The 19,776-nt window shown below is 42.2% G+C and overlaps 1 protein-coding gene across 2 annotated transcripts in view; it reads left to right on the plus strand.

Annotated features, from left to right (window-relative positions):
- adarb1b (adenosine deaminase RNA specific B1b) overlaps positions 1–19,776 on the plus strand; it is a 247,942-nt gene that overhangs the window by 69,540 nt on the left and 158,626 nt on the right. The gene's annotated exons all lie outside the window — the stretch shown is intronic.

Here is a 19,776-nt window from a genome sequence, read left to right on the forward strand (position 1 = left end):
CAAGCTCGCAGCGAGGCACTCGGTGCCGCGCTGTGAGCTTGCCTTGTATATCTGCTATTTTTGGAGCGGTGAAAGCGCTCCCAATAGACAGGTATGTCCGTGGGTATGTGGGTGGCTGGGTGGCTGGCTGGCTGGCTGGCTGGCTGGCTGGCTGGCTGGCCGTGTCCGTAGCCTGGCAATACCTTGAGTGGCCACACACAACACACTAGTTAAAGGCAGGGTTGTCAACATTGGACGGTCAGAATCCAGGAGATTAATTTTTTGGGGGGGTGCGCGGAACTCCCCTACCGGGGTCTGGGGGTCCTCTCTATATTTCCCTGTGTTTGTGTTCTGTTGAATTTTGTGCATGTTTGATACTTTTATCAGACTTGCTTTACTAGCACTGGTACAATTTCAGCCTTAAAATGCCAAATGTAGGTGAATAATAATGACTTCTCATCTTTAAGTCATTACACGTATATGATCTTTCTTGCATGCATTGCCCCCAACCCTAAAGCGGGGGGTCTGGGGGTCCTCCCCCCAAAAAAATGTAACATAGTAGATGTAATTTCCTGTGTTCTGGTGAATTTTGTGCATGTTTTATACACATGTATTGATGACTGAACCAAAAGACATCGTTAATGATGACTTCTAATTTTTAAGTCATTACTTAACTCATTCTGTGCCAATCACGTGTATACACGTGATATATTAGCGCATCCCACAGTGCCAATCACGTGTATACACGTGATTCAAAAAAAAAAAAAAAAAAAAAAAAATTTTTTTTTGAAATTTTTTTTTTGAATTTTTTTTTTTGGACCCCATCAAAACTAGTGAACATGATTTCAATCGCGATTTTGCATGTTTAACCCCCATACAACCCCCATACAACTCAGGTAGCAGACCTCCAAGCTCACAACAGTGTAAAACATAATGGCTATTATCTCAAGAATGCCTGAACGGATTTCCAATCGGATTTTTTTGTTTGAAAGCTGTGAACAAACTGCACAAACCCACAACAATGCAATCCAGGATTGCATTGGATTTATTAGAGCTCATTCTTCTCTGTTTTTTTCCCATGCATGAGGTGTGCAAGGTTTAATCATGGCTAAGTTGACGAAAATAAGGCTTTTAAAATGCTTGGTAGCCAATAGCTAACTTCAAGCTAACTTCATCCTCTTCCTGTACATGCACAAAGGAAAGTGTTTAGGCAAGTCATGGCTGCAGGGCTTCTGCATATACCAGCATATCTCTATGGGATTGTCTGTGGCACACTTGGCCCCCTCTAGTGGTGAAAGGGTGGCATTAAATGAGTTAAGTGAATATGTCTCTGATCTTTCTTGCATTCATTGCCCCACCCCTAAAGAGGGGGGGTCTGGGGGTCCTCCCCCAGAAAAAAATTTACATAGTAGATGTAATTTCCTGTGTTCTGGTGAATTTTGGGAGTTTGATACCAAATCCAGGAGAAATCCAGGAGATTTGCCAATCCAGGAGACTCCCAGGAGAGGGGTTCAAAATCCAGGAGACTCCTGGGAAATCCAGGAGAGTTGACAAGCCTGGTTAAAGGAGGGGCGCTGTTTTGTGCAGGCCAGGCACACTCACCACTCACTCACAGGCACAGTTTACAGTTTACAGTTTAGGCATTTAGCAGACGCTTTTAATCCAAAGCGACTCACACACACACACACACACACACACAGGGTATAGCTGCTCAGATTCACCGCTCCACTTCGAACCGAGGTTTGATTTTCAATAGTTAAAGCATAAAATAATGATACACAATAATATGTACCCGTTCTGAATGGGTTAAGAGGATGTGTGCTAACTTATCCCACGTGTTGTTGCATCCACCTGGCATGCATGTCGCATCTCCAAGATCAGATTTGGTAAAGATTGGCATAGGGGTGGGCGATATGGTAATAAATATCGTTGAGATGATACAATGTCACCACGATACGCCTTTTCAGAGATATGGTGATACAATGAGGGAGCCTTATAAAAAAATCCTGTTGAATTGTTAATACAGAGATTCATTGCAGAATGCATTTAAACCTGCATTTTGGTCTAAAACAGTAGTTCTCAAACTTTAAAATGGCAAGGTCTCCCCTTAACTCTGGACAGTGAAACCAAATGGTTTCATTTGTATACTGTCAAGAGTTACATACTTGTAAGGTTCAATTTAGACCTCCCAAAAGGAACCCAGAGAGTCCCTGGACCCCACATTGAGGACCACTGGTCTAAATGGTCTGTTACTCCTTTTTCTTTTAGTTTGTGTTACCTTGTACTGTAGGTGGTTGTACTGTTACGTAACATGAAAAATAATCGTGATAAGATCGTGTATCGTGATACAGCTTGGGGAAAATATCGTGATATTGTATTTGTCCATATGGCCCACCCCTAGATTGGCATAGTTTGCTCATTCTGTATTCATTACTAACATGAAGGCGGCTTTGTAAGCGATGTGATAGGAACTTAGGAAGCATTCGCTGATAGATGATGCTCACGGGCGGTTGGACACACAGACACGCACACACACACTGTACGTTGCATACAGTAACACATTATTCACACGTTATTTCATACCCATGGGGAAGCTATGGTGTTGCAGTGTTTATGATGGGATCAGTTAAACAAGAGAGAGCACCCTTAATGCAGCTGCCCTGTCGAGTCCTTTATAATGAGAGGCTGCGACTCATAATCTATAGTGTGTACCAAAGCCTGAGGGCTAATCAGCCGTGTGTGTGTGTGTGTGTGTGTGTGTGTGTGTGTGTGTGTGTGTGTGTGTGTGTGTGTGTGTGTGTGTGTGTGCGTGTGCGTGTGCGTGTGTGTGTGTGTATTTCGGCGTTAAAGGATGTGTGTGACTGAGGATGTTTCCATCCATGTGTGCATTTGTTGCGTGTCGGGCCGCGTTTCATAGAGTGACTCTCAGACATAATTGCTACTGATGGGCTGGCAATTATTTGTTGTCAAGTCCTCATCTCAGCGTCTAACCAGCACTTGGCCTTTCACTGTACTGTCAACCGCTGTCTGTGACTAGATGTGCGGTAGTGTTGCATTAATGATTGCCTAACAACAGACCTGTAACATTAACATTTTTTTTATATAACTGCTACACCAGGGGTCTTCAACGTTTTCAGGCCAAGGACCCCTTAGCTGAGAGAGATGAAGCAGCCTGTTCATAGATTCCATATAGTTTCATTGTTTGGCACAATCATCAGTGTATTTTGGATAGATGTCAATTTGTGTTATCATATATGTAACCACTTGAACCGTCAATACTTAAAGGGCCAGTTCACCTCTGGGACAACCAGAGGATGCATCTCAAATAAAATATCTCAAAACACAGATTGAACACAAAAAATAACTCAGGATTGTGTTGATCTTGTCCCAAACAACAATAAAATAAGATCTGGTTGTCCCAGAGGTGAACTGGCCCTTTAATGAATTTGACCTCTCACTCTGTACTTAGTGTGCTCTTTTTTCCCCTCTACACCAAACCTCTATGCCGAAAATTGCCGATCTACAAGCTCACAACGCCTCGCAGTTTGAGGCTTTGTGAGCCTGTAGATCTGCTATTTTTGGCTTCTCAGAATATGGACGTTAGGGTTCAAGTGATTAATATAAAATAGGAGAAAAAAAAGGTTCTGTCACTCAAAGATTTGAGGACCCCCTGTAGTAACTCTGAGGACCCCTGAGGGGTCCCGGACCCCCTGTTGAAGACCCTTGTGCTACATCTTGTGCTATCAAGAGAAGGGTGAGTTGGTTAGTGAGTTTTTTGAATGTCCTCAACCAGCATGGACATACAGTACAAGGACATACACACAGAATGTTCAAGCTAATCATAATGTGAACTTAGGGCTGTCACAATTATTACATAATCGTCTAATCGTGATTTTTTTTTACATAATCGTGATTATTTTTCATAATCGTCATAATCGTTTCCATGTTGAAAAATTTTCATATATTTTTTTTATGTAAAAAAATAGTGCGACGCGTTGTGAGCTTGTAGATCGGCTATTTCCACTATCAATGTTATTTTTTAAGTAGTAAGTTGTCAAATATGTCAGTAATGTATTTGTATATTTAGGTTATGTGTCATATCTACCATATGCAACTTCAAAGCCTAAAAGCCAAACAGAAATGTAATTATCAACGACAAAAACACAATTAAATCGTTAATCTCCAATTATTTGAGTGACAATTAATCGTCATGTTATCATCACTGGCAAAACTATCTCCCATCCATTAATATATCCATTGCCCACATAAATTAAGACGTTATTAGCATGGGTGTTAACCTCATATGGGGACAGTGATTGCCTAAAATGTATGCTTGCTTCAAGTTGCTTGTGACCAAGATGGTCACCAATTGTGGAATATCAAAGATGGCAAAATCGAAGTGGAGGATTGGTGTAGGGGCAAATGATTCACCTCAACGTCGAGATGTCCTTGACTAATGCAAAATCGAGCAATGGTGAGCACAGGCCAGGGTATCTGCTCGGTATTAAACATGTGTGTTACTCTATGCATGCGAAGCAGGGCATTATCCACACAGAGCAATGCTTGAGCAGACCTTCAGGGGATGAAGAAAGAAAGAAAGGATTCCGCGGGAAACTACAAGAATGAACGTCTTTTACCTAATGGATTAGTGGCATGTAATATTATTAACTGCTACTTGGTCTTGGCATTGATCAGCTGAAATCTCCTCTTCATATTCTTCTGGGGGGCTGGGCTGGGAGCTGACGAGTCTGTTGCTGCCAGGGGCGTCACAACTTGGGGGGGGGGGGGGGGGGGGGGGGGAATGGGACTGAGTTACTAGGGAGGAGGGGTCCTTAATTATTTTATACTATAGCTATTGAAAAATAGCAGATATACAAGCTCCCAGCGAGCTTGTAGATCTGCAAAGTCGTGAAAATGTGTCTTTGAGAGGGGGGGGGGGGGGGGTCCTTCACGTAAAATAAGTTTGAGCACCACTGAATATAGAAACATAGGTTTTTCCAAAAATCTTGGAAGGATTTGAAAAAGACTTGCACACATGTTCAAGATTTTTTTTTAAATTGCAGATCTACAAGCTACAAGCTTGTACATCTGCTATTTTTCAATAGCCAACGCACAAAATAACGCGTAATAATGCGTTCCCAGTCTGAATGGGTTAATCCCCCTCCTCCCCCTATGAAGATGGGGGGCCCGCAGTGAATCCTTGTACCCAGGGCCCAGCATTAAAGGTGTGACACCCCTGGTTGCTGCACTGAGGCGCTGGCAGAGTGCACACAGCCAGCTGTCAGCAGAGGTGTCAGAAGGGGTTATTTATGTGTGAGCAAAAAAAAAAAAGAAAGGAGGAGGTGGGGAAAACCAGGCGTGGGGGTTGAAGAGAGAGGAAGGGATGGGTAGGCGGTTTGAGTCATCATCACATATGCCTGTTCGCTCACACAGCTCACACGTGTGCCGTGCACACAGGCAAGCAATAGAGATGTGCCGATTGATCGGTGAGTGATCGGCCGATAATGCGAGTCTCAGGAGTAATAATGTTGGAGAACCCAGACGTATCCGTGATGTCAGTCATCTCCAAATTTGGGTGCTGTTTCTGCATGCGGCTGTTACCATGGCGGGGACGCATGCGCAGTACAGGCTGTCAGTAATGTCAGTTATCTTCAAATTTGGGCACTGTTTAGTATCAGTGATGCCAGCATGCGTGTATATCAGACAGACATCGGACAGACAGACTTTATTTTTTTTATAAGTAGGATAACGTTAAAAAAGTGAAATAATGGTACAAGCAATAATACAAGCAGTTTCTTTTTATTCAAAAAAAAACCTAAGATGTTTGAAATAAATAAATGAATTGTAGCTGTTATATTGCTATTCATGTATTCAGGCTTCTTAGAAGTTTGATTATAGCTATAAAATGAAAAGAATAAAAACCCAAGATGTTAAATAATTTGATTGTGAATCCTGCTTGATTAGAAATGGCAAATATCACTCTGACGCTCCCGTAGGCTCATTAACCCATTTAGGGTACACATTATTGTGTATCATTAGTGTATGCTTTAACTATTCGGTGCCGCGCTGTGAGCTTGTATATCTGCTATTTTTGAAAAATTGTGGAAATTAGAATTTTGACCCAATTCTCTAAGTGTCTTTTGAATCCTTCTAAGGTTTTTTGAAAAACCTATGTTTCTCTGTCAGCAATCTGGCCAGCCATCGTTAAAGAAAAGGTCCTTTTCGCTTAACTGGAGCTCAGTTAGTCTGTTCTTGATAGACTACTATGTCAGTGGTTCTCAAACCTCTTCATGTCAAGGACCCCCAAACTGATATTTATTTGGCCACGGACCCGCATCTCAAAATATCTAGTTCCAAGGACCACCCAGAAGCCAAAAATACATATATTTCTGCTTTAAAAATACATTATATTCAAAGATTTGCGCACATTTTCACGACTTTTTCAAAAATAGCAGATCTACAAGCTCGCAGCGCGGCACTCGGTGCCGCGCTGTGAGCTTGTATATCTGCTATTTTTCAATAGTTAAAGCATTCAATAATTCTAGGCCTAAATGGATTTTAATTATCACCACGCTGCGCTGAGAAAAACCAGGCGTCTCTGAGAGCTCTGTGTTTCAGAGGAAGGACAGAGGGTCCATCCCCCACCCCAACCACAGCATTTTGAAACTGATTTATCCAGGGAACATTTTGCTGAGCATGCATGCTCTTTTTCCTCCCCCCCCCCCTGCAGTGCCCTGCTTCACATTCACACAGATAAACACACATTCACGACCAGGAGCTGCCCAGTTAAGCACGGCTCCACTGGAGCGACTTGGTCTGAAACGTGTGTGAAATGCGATTAGTTAAGCACATACAGTAGATAAATACCAGTAAGACTCCCTAATGGGGAGATAAGCGACCGTCACGTCGCATACACAAACTTTAGAAGGCAGTCGTAGCCAATCAGGAGGGAATATGGGAAATGGGACAGATCCATGTTGATGACGTGACTCTAAACATACTGTGTACCGCTTTGCGTGATTTTAGGGCAAAATCTGTAGGAGCAGTGTCCAAAAATTTGTTTTGCAAAAATCGCCCTGATGGTGGCGCTAAATGGGACAGATCCATGTTGATGACATGACTCTAGACATACTGTGTACCGCTTTGCGTATGGGCTGGACATCATAAATGTCTCATTGGCTCAGCCCCAGATGCACTATTGAGATAGCCCCACGTTGCACTTATATTGTCTTAAAAAAAAAGAAAAAATTTGAGAAAATAAAAAAGAATTGAGAAAATACTGTTTTGTCTTAGATTTCTTTTTTGTGAAATCTTCTCATTAAATTACTGCTTCAGCGTTTCGTGAGCTCGATGAATTATAGTCAAAAGGCAGCTGCAGCAGACGGAGCCATGCGCACCTGCAGTTCACTGAGTGCGTTCACAACAGTCTGCAGCAGCATCAAATATAGAGCAGTGTTTCTTTGTGGTAAGATGTTTTTAGGACGACCGGTGCGTGGCCAAACCTCCGGACAAAATGCAAGGTTTGAAGAAAAGAATGTCACTATAAGATGACAAGATACTGTATGTATGCAGACAAGCAGTGAAGTAGAGAAGACATGGTGGTCTCAAAAGGTAGGGCAAAAGGTCTATAGTGACAGTGTGTACAATACATACTGTACATACTAGCCCCCCCCCCCCCCCACACACACACACTGACAGGCCTATACCTAACTAGAAAAAGGCGCTCTCTGTGGAGTGCATGTCTTCTTCGTCAGGCTGGGTAAGTCGTGGGTTGCAGCCGCCAGGGCCTGAGGAGGCCCTGGGGGCAAATGGCGTTTCTAGGACGTAGAGTTCGACCCATGCATTTACTGTATGTGGCACCCTCACTGAGAAAAGACACAGCCCCTGAGGTCAGAAGTTAAAGCGCTTTTGGGGGTGCGCTCAGTAGAGGACCCTCATGTCGTTATAGGCAAAAATAAAACATTTCAGCAATTGTTTGAAAATTGTTAGAAAATAGCAGATATAAAAGCTCACTATTTGTCGCACTGTGGCGCATTCTGAGCTTGTAGATCTTCTATCTTTAGAACCAGTAAGACTCCCTAATCGGGAGATATGCGACCACCAGGTGGCATACACAAACTTTAGAAGGCAATGGTAGCCAATCAGGAGGGAATATGGGAAATGGGACAGATCCATGTTGATGACATGAGTTTAGAAATACTGTGTAGCTCTTTGCGTGATTTTAGGGCAAAATCTGTAGGAGCAGTGTCTGAAAATGTGTTTTGCAAGAATCGGCCTCATGGTGAGAAATGAGGGGTGGTTGTGGTTTGGCAGCCAAGGAGTGTGTGTGCAAAGTTTGGCATGGATCGGGGCAACGGTGGTGGAGATATGAGTAGGGGAAAAGTGTGACGTGACAGCCGATGGAGGTTTTGATAGTAACTGCATTCTGAGCTTGTAGATCTTCTATCTTAGACATACTGTAGGATGGAAATGTTTTGGATTGAAGTGGTTCGGTTCAGTTCAGTTCGAGTGGATAATGTTATCTTAGAAACACAGCCAGGAACCTTAGTGGCATTAGCATTTGGGGCATTAGCACCTATTACTGCTCACCTCCCAGTCCCCATATCTTCATTCTGACAGTAAAGGCGTTTTAGCACCCGACACGCACAATTAGCCATCAGCTGTCATGCCAGCCACCAACCACCACCGACGACGCGTGTAATGATTTGTTGGAGATCATCTGTCACCATCAAAGCATTGCTCGCTCTATCAGTTTCAGCCCCTGAAACCTGTCAGTTGTACACCTGCGCGCCAGGCGAAATTTTTAAGGTGAAAAGCTCGTTCGTTGTGGAGTATCATATTCTCTAGCTAGATAATATTCAGTGTTGTACATCTTTATGACGAGGTTGAAGCTGTTAACCACTTGAGCCCTATATCCCTATAGCATCCCCCTTGTTCTATACATTCAGAAAAAAATATCTGATCTACAACACATCGCAAGCTTGTCGATATGAGCTATTTTCAGCTAAGATACTGTATTTAGTGCCCTTGAGAATCCAGTCAGTTTAGTCTTCCTTTTACTCGCCATGTCTTTCATTGCTTGTATCATTTTTTCTCAACCTTTTTTTCTGCATGGGTACACTTTTCATGTCCCAAGAATCCATGGGCACACCAACATAATAAGGGGGTGTAAATATCGTCACTGTCGGGAAGAAACCTTGTATCTCCAAGTTTCAAATTTGTACGTTTCTTCGCAAAGTAAAGCCCTGCTTCATCATACAAGGCTGTCGCACAACAGTAGTGAAAACAGCAGATCTACAAGCACACAACGCCTCGCGGTGCGAGGCGTTGTGTGCTTGTAGATCGGCTGTTTTCACTAGTTTAAATCATTTTGAATCATGATAAATACAATACTGGCTTTCAAGCAGTTTCAAGGGGCACACTTGACCCTTCTCAGGGGCACACCAAAGGTCCCCAGGCACAGTGGTTGAGAAACACTGGCTTATATGGACATCTTAGCTGGACGGTGTCCAGAATAGGGGTGCAGGAAAAAATAGATTTGAATTCGAATTGGGTTTCTATCTAACATGGTAAGATTCAGAATCGATTCTCATTTTCCAAAAATCAATTGGATTTCTTTTTTTTAGATATTATGTTTTGTTTGTACAAGTTAAAAGAATGCTTGCAAGATTGAATAAATCAGACATGTTGTCTTTGATTTACCTTTGTGTGTTTACATTATTGCAATAAGTTGATAAAACCTTTACAATTATAAAAGCCACGTAAATCTACTCTGCTTTCATGCCAGCAGACTGGAGTAGATCTTGATATCCTATGAATCGAATGGAGAATCGTTTTGAATCGAGAATCGTTTTTAAATCGGAAAATAATCGTTTCTGAATTTGAATCGTTTGGATTTGAAAGAATCGAAGAAAAAAAAAACAGAATCGATTCTGAATCGAATCGTGGGATACCCAAAGATTCGCAGCCCTAGTCCAGAATGTGTAGAGAAAATGTGCAAGAAAATTCTGTTGTTTGCATGCATGTGTGCACTGTGACCCTTTTGTCCTATAAAGACCTTGGCATGAGGTACAAAGTGATCTAGTCTTTGTAATCTATTCACTATACTGAACATGTGATACCCTGATATGCATACTTTTGACCTTTGTCCCTTAATCTCACCCATGGTCCTTTTAGAACGGGAGATGCATCATAGTCTAGTCTCTGTGGTGTTATTAAAAATGAATGGTCATGGATACGCATGACAATAATGGATCATGGTTTAGTGTCGTCTGAGTCTCCCTTCTCAGTGAGAAGGGAAAGAGTTATGTGTAGGCGTATATAATGTTGATTCTGTCAGCTGATTTTCCAGTCTGGTCACTTTTCTCACAGCGTGCGTTGCACAACCTTCCAGAGAATCACAGCATTGCATTTCTGGGGAGCAAAAAATGAATAAAAAAATACAATAACATCAAGAGACATGTCTGTGGAAGATATCAGAGATGGAAAAAGTACTCACATTTTGTGCTTAACTCATCTGGTGCCGATCCCGAACTAGTTCGGCTTTATTTCAATCCAATACAATCTTTTTTTTATTAATTCACTTACCCCGAGCTGCTTGTAGAGTCATGGGTGGTCCTGGCTCGCTAGCCAGCTAGCCGTTCTACTCTGTCCGACGATATATTCCATTAAAAATGGTTTAAAATACATTTTTGAGCTCCCCAATGTTCACCCGATGTTCGGCGACGCTTCCGATGAGTACACGAGTGTGCCGATCCCGAAGTAGTTCGGCTTTATTTAATTAAATGAATAAAATGATAAGAGGCCTTCTGAAGCCTGGCCTGATTTTTCTAGCTACTAGCTGAAAGCTAGCAACCTCCCGGCCGGCCGTAATTTGCGAACGCAATCGCCAATCTCCGCCTAATCCAAAGAAAGACCGCATCTTTAAAGGCTTATATCTCTTTTTTGTGTTTTAGGGAAGCGGCGCGAGGTTTATTTACGGCAAAATCGCCCAAAAATGATCTTTTAGATGACAAAATGGGAATAGCCATTCTGTTAGCATCTTCATCCGGGACATTTCCATGCCGTGCATGAACGTGAGCACGTCAGGTCCTGGAAGGTGAAGTCCTGGAAGCTAAAGCGCTCGCCTATGAGAGATGCGCTGGCATTCTTTGGCCCCTAGAGGGCGCTGGCACTCAAAGAGTTAAGTAAAAGTATCAATACTGCACTGTAGATGTACTCTGTTACAAGTAAATGTCAAAATAAAAATAAAAAAGTACAAAAGTATTGGCATCAAAATGTACTTAAAGTACCAAAAGTAAAAGTACAAAATGTCTGAAAATAGCAGATCTACAAGCTCCCAACGTGTCGTGATTTGACACGTTTTGAGCTTGTAGATCAGCTATTTTCAAATAGCTATGGTATAGAATAGGGCTAAAGTGCATTAATCTGTGTTTTATAATATAATCATTTATATCTGCAAAGTAACTAGTACTAAAGTATACAAATAAATGTAGTAAACTCTCTTCTATTGGCTTTTCTTTCGTTGTTGGGTCGTATTCAGGTTGTTCTAGTCGTAAAATCGGGGCGTTTCAAGAATAATTAAGGGCGTGTTATTTAAATTTCAGCCTGCGCATTTATCAACGCTGGGATCAAATGTACGCCAGGTGTGTCTGTTTAGGACGTGTTCGTAAATGCCACGCAAACGTTGCCCTACGCACAATTTGGTGAAAAAAATAAATTTTTAGGCCTGGCACATAGCTGTCTCTTTCACTCTAAAGGTTTTGTGGGTGTTTTCGCTGTAAGAGCATCAGGAGAGGCTGTGGAACGTCTCCATGCAGAACTGCTGACACACCACAGATTGAGCTCATTAGGCCTGTAATGGCTTGATTGTGTCTGCCTGCCTGACCATGATACGGGTGTCAGCGTATTGGTGAACTGCTTGACCGTGCTACGAGTGTCAGCGTATTACAACACCCTATGACCCTAGGTACAAATTATTGCAAGAGACAAAGCAGGAGCTATTAAGCCCACTATTCCAGGTAACACATACTTAAACAATACTGCGAGAGCTGAATGGTGATCTGGCCTTGCAGCGTAGCCAAATTGGTTTAGAGGGTAATTTTAAATATTGAAAGAAAGTGTATTTGTTTTCGTGTGGGGACGATTTCTGTTTAAATTTTGTTCTGGAAGAAGCAAGGGTAGCCGCCCGCTCTCATGTAACCAGCATGACGGAATAAGTTTCGTTTTTGGAATAAGTTCATGCTCGGTTAAGCAATGAAATGCCCCTCTGTCACAAACACAAAAGCTTTCACAAACGAAGCACGCTGTAAAACGCGTCAACGTCATTTGGCCGTGACAATAGAACGTTTCTTCCAGATTCATTAACATTTAATGGCCTACCGTTTTGTTGTCTTAAGTCTGTCACGATTGGCATGTGCCAGTGTGTTTGGCTGGCTGCCCATGTAGAGTTGAAAATATATAGGTAGCAAGACTGCAGTCTCCGTGCAAACACCACTGAATCACTTTTTTTGATGGGATTTGCAGATGCTGTGGTTTTCCTAGCAGACTTAGCAAAGGGGTGAAAACGACTGCCAGGCTTAACCGCATACAGTAATACTCCCTGTCCTGACATAGATGCCCCTGCTACCAGAGGGCTCTGTGTCTAGGGTGAAACCGAGGTTGTCCCCCTCCATTTCAGTAAAATACTGAACCGAATGCCGGTGTGGTTTTAAAGAAAGATGTTCATGTTTTAGCTCTTACAAGAGCAGTCCCTCAACCTCAGCTCTCCTAGGCATTCATACCATCATTACCCTGTTCACCTTTGTGTGTGTGTGTGTGTGTGTGTGTGTGTGTGTGTGTGTGTGTGTGTGCGTGTGCGTGTGCGTGTGCGTGTGTGAGATGGGTTCAGGCCAAGATGTCTGCTTTTTAGGCTCGATTTTTATCACGATGGATTTAAATGGTGTTGATGAATCCCTAGAGAGCAACCTTATCAGCAGTGGTGAATGATCTCAAACTGAAACACCAAACTAATTGCCTAATATAACTATAAGTGAATAGGTGCTACAAGGTGCAGGCTATAACTAACCTAATATATTATAGTCTAATAACCCGAGCATTTTCTCTATGCTTAGTATAAGTAAACTTTACTTGAGTTGGCTTTGTTCTTGGTTTGCAATCTCTTTGGTGAAAATAGATGATCTATAAGCTCACAACACGTCACATTGCGAGCTTGTTGATCGGCTAATATGGTTTTGGTATAGGGTTCTAGTGGCTTCTACTGTTATCATAAATGTGTTATCATCACAGGCTAATGCGCTTTTGCCCTAATTCTGTCACACAGATATAGGGGTGGGCGATATGGTGATAATTATCGTTGAGACGATACAATGTCTCCACGATATGCCTTTTCAGAGATATCGTAATACAATTGAGGATTGCCTTGTAAAAAAAATCCTGTTTAATCGTTAATGCAGAGATTCATTGCAGAATTCAATTTAAACCTGCATTTTGGTCTAAATCAGTAGTTCTCAAACTTTAAAATGCCAAGGTCTCCACTTACCTTTGTCAGGTTTCATTTGTATACTGTCAGAGTTACATACTTGTAAAGTTCAATTTAGACCTCCCAAAAGGAACCCAGAGAGTCTAGTTGTTGTCAACTTGAAAATGAACCATAAAAACCAACGTGAAAAAGAATCGTGATAAAATCGTGTATCGTGATACAGCTTGGGAAAATATTGTGATATTGTATTTTTCCATATCGCCCACCCCTACACAGATGGCAGTTTTCTGTATCCCAGCTTTGCGTGAGGGGACAGGGCCTATCACAGTTTCCTCTGACCTGTGGAAATACAATATTTTCATTTAAGTACAAGGTCACCCTGTCCTACTCTTTCTACTTTTGTCACTGTGGTCAAAGCTATTTTTTTGGGGGGGGACAGTGTGTGTCTTTTAGACTCTCTTGAACTAAACCTGAGAGACCAAAGAGCAAGTCATCACAAATGGCACCTGAACTTTGTCAGGAGTCCTTTTTTATTTTATTTATTTTATATCGTTTTTTTCCCCCCCTGCTCTTTTGGACCAAAACCAACAGAGTCCCTGATAGAATAGAAGCTCCGCTGACCCCAGGCGCATACTTTTATTTTTATCCGGCCACATTTATTTTACTCTTTCTTGGTTGGTCCCAGCTTACTGCACAACTCTGTGCTATCTTTTTGAGAGAAAGGGAGAGGGAGAAATTGGTCTACAAAGCTGCCCATAAGCTGCATTGAGTTCACAAATATAACAGCATTGCATGCACTTTTTTGTTCTCTCTCTGAACAGATTAGGATTTGCTGGGGGAAAAGAAGACGATTGTAATAGTGTGCTAGGCACAAGCAAAAAGTCGTGAAAATGTGTGCAAATCTTTGAATATATGTATTTTCAAAGCGAACGTTTGTAACTCAAATTTTGCTTCTGGGTGGTCCCTGGAACGAAATATTTTGAGATGGGGTTCCGTGGCCAAATACATATCATTTTGGGGGTCCTTCACATGAAAAGGTTTGAGAACCACTGACACAGTAGTCTCTCAAGAACAGACTAACTGAGCTCCAGTTAAGTGAAAAGGACCTTTTCTTTGACGATGGCTGGCCAGATTGCTGACATAGAAACATAGGTTTTTCCAAAAATCTTAGAAGGATTCAAAAGACACTTATAGAATCGGGTCAAAATTCTAATTTTCACGATTACCAAAAAAATAGCAGATCTACAAGCTTGCAGCGCGGCACTCGGTGCCGCACTGTGAGCTTGTATATCTGCTATTTTTCAATAGTTAAAGCATAAAATAATGATACACAATAATGTGTACCCGTTCTAAATAGGTTAACAAAAACAAATGCTCAAGAACAGATTGGATCAAGACATTGGTTACTGGACGTGGGGCTAATATGGGTATGAATGTCATTAAAATGTGTTTGTGTTGCACAGAAGAAGAAGGGAAAAAAAAGCTTTCAAGTGGTGGATGACTTTAATGTGGAAAGCCAGCTCTACACGCCTAGCGTCAGAGCATCTGTTGTGGAAAAAACATGGAAACGGGAGGGTGAGAAAAACAACTTGTAAAAGAGAAACCCTTTGTCTTCAGCTTAATTATCCAAAGAGGAAAGAAGAGCACCTTGGTAAAAGTCTGGAATGCAGATGGGGTTGTGCACACACACACGCACGCACGCACGCACGCGCACGCACGCACACACACACACACACACACACACACACGCACAGTGAGATGATGTAATAAATGGAGATTGCTCTACCCAGATGCACGAGAAGATAGGCTACCATATGGTCTGCAACACACACCCACATACGTCTCCCTTGATAGGTTGAGCCAGCTCATTGAAGTGTGGACCAGAGTCTATATGCTGAACCTGCAACGTCTCTCTCGGTGCCGATCGTTTAATGCAAAATGCTAGCGAGCAGCTCTCACAGTATACTGGATAAAAAGGGATCACGACCGGCTTAAGTTTGTTCTGGTATCAATAGAATGCTTCAGATATTGGCTTATACATTTACATATTTCACTACTTGCCGGAGTTGCCTCTGCCCGTTGCCATGCGGTGAAGGGATTTTAGTTTAGACTTTCATTATGTCCCCATGTAGGGCTGTCACAGTTATCACATAATCGTCTAATCGCCATTATTTGACATAATCGTGATTATTATTATTATTATTATTATAATCGTCATAATCGTTATTCATATTTTCAAACATTCGCAAAAATAGTGGAAATTTCCACTGTCAATGTTCTTTTTTTAAGTATAAAGTTGTTGCGACCGTAGGTCGCATTTACTATCAAACCCTGCACAAAGTGTAAGTCCGTCCGTCAGTCCGTCAGTCTGTCTGTCACACCTCAGTGTAAGTCCGTCAGTCTGTCTGTCACACCTCACACGTCACACTCTTGCCCTGCTCATATCTCCGCAACCGTTGCCCCGATCCATGCCACATTTTGCACACACACTCCTTACCTGCCAAACTACAACCTCCAAGGACCCCCGGAGCTCCAGGGACCCCCAGGTCCCTGGGGGACCCCCAGATGTAAAAAATGACCAAATGTGCTAAACTGACCAAATGACCACCCCAACGGGGCTGCTCACGGGGAATTCCCGGGGACCACCGACTCCTGGTGCTCCAGAACGGATGCAAAAGTGGTGGCGCCCCCAGTGGAGGACCCCCTACACTGCAGCTCACATAAAATGCCGTAACTCCGGCTAGGAGCGACCGGGACAGCCGGGGCCGGTACCTATTCGTCCGCCTTGCCGGCGCGGAGACCCCACCCCTCATTTCTCACATGGCCCTCTTCTAGCGCCACCATGAGGCCGATTCTTGCAAAACACATTTTTGGACACTGCTCCTACAATTTTTGCCCTAAAATCACGCAAATCGGTACACAGTATGTCTACACTCATCCCATCAACATGAATCTCTCCCATATAGCGCCACCTCCAGGCCGATTTTTAAAAACACATTTTTGGACACTGCTCCTCCAGATTTTGCCCTAAAATCACGAAAATCACTACACAGTATGTCTACACTCATGTCATCAACATGGATCAGGAAGATTTTGGCAAAACAAATTTTTGCCCTATTTGTGGAGATAAGTGACCTACGGTCGCTTATCTCCCGATTAGGGAGCCTTACTGGTCAAATATGTCAGTCATTTCTTTGTATATTTAGGTCATGTGTCATATCTACCATGTGCAACTTCAAAGCCTAAAAGCCAAACCGAAATGTAATGGTCAACGACAAAAACACAATTAAATCGTTAATCGCAGTTATTTGAGTGATAATCAATCGTCATGTAAAATGTCATAATCGTGATAGCCCCATCCCCATGGCAATGAAACTGGAACAACATTTGCTGTGAATTGTTGCCAGACCCGATATTTGAATTATGTACTGTACATACGGTCAGGTAGATGAATTATGTACTGTACATACGGTCAGGTAGATGTCCCTCTGTGTCATGATGACATGTCTATGTTTCACTGGAATGGTTCCGTGTGTAAATAGGCTTAAAGCCCCCAAATTACTTTTTATATATATATTTGTTTGTACTAAGCCAATGATTTTGAGGAAACTCTTTGTTTTTCCATAGGGAATGATGCTGGTCATCAAATGATTGGCTTAGGAATGCGAGAAAAAAAATAAAGATTTAAAGTCTCTATGGGATGAGTAATCAATTGAGAAAAAGTAATTGTTGGGGTAAATATACCAAAAATTATATACCATATTAAATCAGAATCAGTTTATTAGTCTGGTACGTTCACATACTGTAACCATTCTTTTTTGTATTTCTTACAAGCTATATCACAATATTATGATATCATAATATTGATATTATATAGAATTATTGCCCACCTCCGACTGAACGGTATTGGTCTTTGTGGGTAGATGACAAGTAACTTGACTGTGATTGGTGTAGAACGCTGCCACTCTTCTTAATTCACCGGTCAATCAGACCTACTTTTTTTCTCCCTCACATTTTTTCAAAGCACAGTTTGATACTCCCCGTTTTCTCCTTGAGTCTCCTGTAATGGAATCACACTCACTAATGTGATCGGACAGCAGAGCGGCATGCCTGTGTGTGTGTGTGTGTGTGTGTGTGTGTGTACCGCACGTAAGAACGCATTAACACACACAGTGTGTCCTGACTGTTTACCGCCACTCTGCCTTAAACGCGTTCATCCTGGCCTTTCCAAAACTAGCAGTGCGACGTGTTCCCAGATTGTTGATCCGGTATTTTTGCTGCACAGCACAGAAGTATTACAAATAATTCTTAAAGACGGGGTGCCGTGATTCTTTCCCACCATAAAACAAGCTATTAGAGTAATGTTAACTCCATAGACGCATACAAAACAGAAAGAAAAAACCCCCCACAAAACTATGGCACCCCAGCTTTTAAGTCAGGGGTCTTCAAGAGGGGGTCCGGGACCCCTAGGGGGTCCTCAGAGTTACTACAGGGGGGCCACCAAATCCTTGTGTGTTTTAAATGACCAACTTGAACCTTCACATCCCTATTCTGTGGAGAACTTTAGCCAAAAATAGCTGCGAGGCGTTGAGAGCTTGTATATCGGCTATTTTTGGCAAATAGGTTTGGTGTAGTACAGAGTGAAAGGCCAAATTTACTGTACTAAGTATCAACGTGGTTAAATGTCTGAAAAAACACATTAACATGAATAACATATACTGATGACGATGTAGTGGGGGGTCCCCGCTTTATCCCTCTTTCAACTAGGGGTCCTTGGCCTGAAAACATTGAAGACCCCTGTTTTAAGTGATGAATTGTTTGGTCCATGTAAAGGCTGCTGGATCGTGCCCTTGATCTGCAGAGTGATGGCGGTTGGTTGGAGTCACGCTGCCACAGGCAGGGTCACAGCACATGGGCCAACAGTTCCTTTTGCTTGGCGTGGTAATCTGTGAGGTCCCGCACACCGCCTCCGGGCACTCTGGGGCTTGTTTATCTTCAGAGCAACTTTATTCCAGCTTGTCTTTAAAGGGATATTTCACGTTCAAAAACACTTTTTCTCATTTTATCATCTATTCAGGCTCTTGGGAACACCCAGGACAGCTTTTGAATTTCTTCATTCAGTATTTAGATATTTGATATTCATGTTGCCCCCTTCCAGGACCTTCCTATACAAGCCCATTATAACTTCAAATTCCATTTTAACCATGATAGATTCAATGACAAAAACTGTCCTTTTTTCTGGTGACTCCTAACACCCTCCAAATATGAGCAGGCCGTGTTTATTTTATTTTATATAATCTTTTATTGTACTTAATAATTTTCATTTCCCCAAAACATTAATAGAAATCAATTAAAAAACACGGCCTGCTCACGTATTCGGAGGGTGTCAGGAGTCACCAGAAAAAAGGACAGGTGTTTTAATTGAATCTATCATGGTTAAAATGGAGTTTGAAGTTATAATGGGTTTGTATAGGAAGGTCCTGGAAGGGGGGAAATGAATATCAGATATCTAAATACTGAATGAAGACATTCTAAAACTGTCCTGGGTGTTCCCAAAAGCCTGATTAGACGATAAAATGACAACGTTTTTTTTTTAAAGTGAAATATCCCTTTAACTACATGAACATGAAGCATCCTACTTCTCCATGTCATAATAGCACGAACATTCGCCGAAAAATAGCCAACATGCATATCATTGGACCTTGGATGTCCAAAACTGTTCATTTTGTATCTATCATTTGAGAAATTATTTAAACTAGTGAAAGTAGCCGATCTACAAGCACACAACGCCTCGCATCGCGAGGCGTTGTGTGCTCGTAGATTGGCTATATTCACTACTTTTGTGCGACAGTCTTGTATGATGAAGCAGGGCTTTACTTACTTCTCTTCAGAGCAACTTTATTCCAGCTTGTCTTTAACGCATGAACCCTAGCGTTCTACTTCTCCATGTCATAATAGCACGACATTTGCCGAAAATAGGTTGGACCTGTTTTGTATATATCATTTGAAAAATGATTTAAACTAGTGAAAGTAGCCGATCTACAAGCACACAACGCCTCGCATCGCGAGGCGTTGTGTGCTTGTAGATCTGCTATTTTCACTACTTTTGTGCGACAGTCTTGTATGATGGGCTTTACGAAAAAAACGTACAAATTTGAAACTTTGAAACTGTGACGAAAGGAGGGGGCCAAGTGTACAGACCTCAGGGGAACGCCAGGCAATGAGTATATAGGGTTTAAGTGGTTAATGTCCTTACATGAATAGTGTGCATGATGTTTCCCCAAAGTAAGACACACTGTGCTATGCTCTCCTCTGTG

This window comes from Nannobrachium achirus (assembly GCF_963921795.1).
Source record: "Nannobrachium achirus genome assembly, chromosome: 22".
NCBI lineage: Eukaryota > Metazoa > Chordata > Actinopteri > Myctophiformes > Myctophidae > Nannobrachium > Nannobrachium achirus.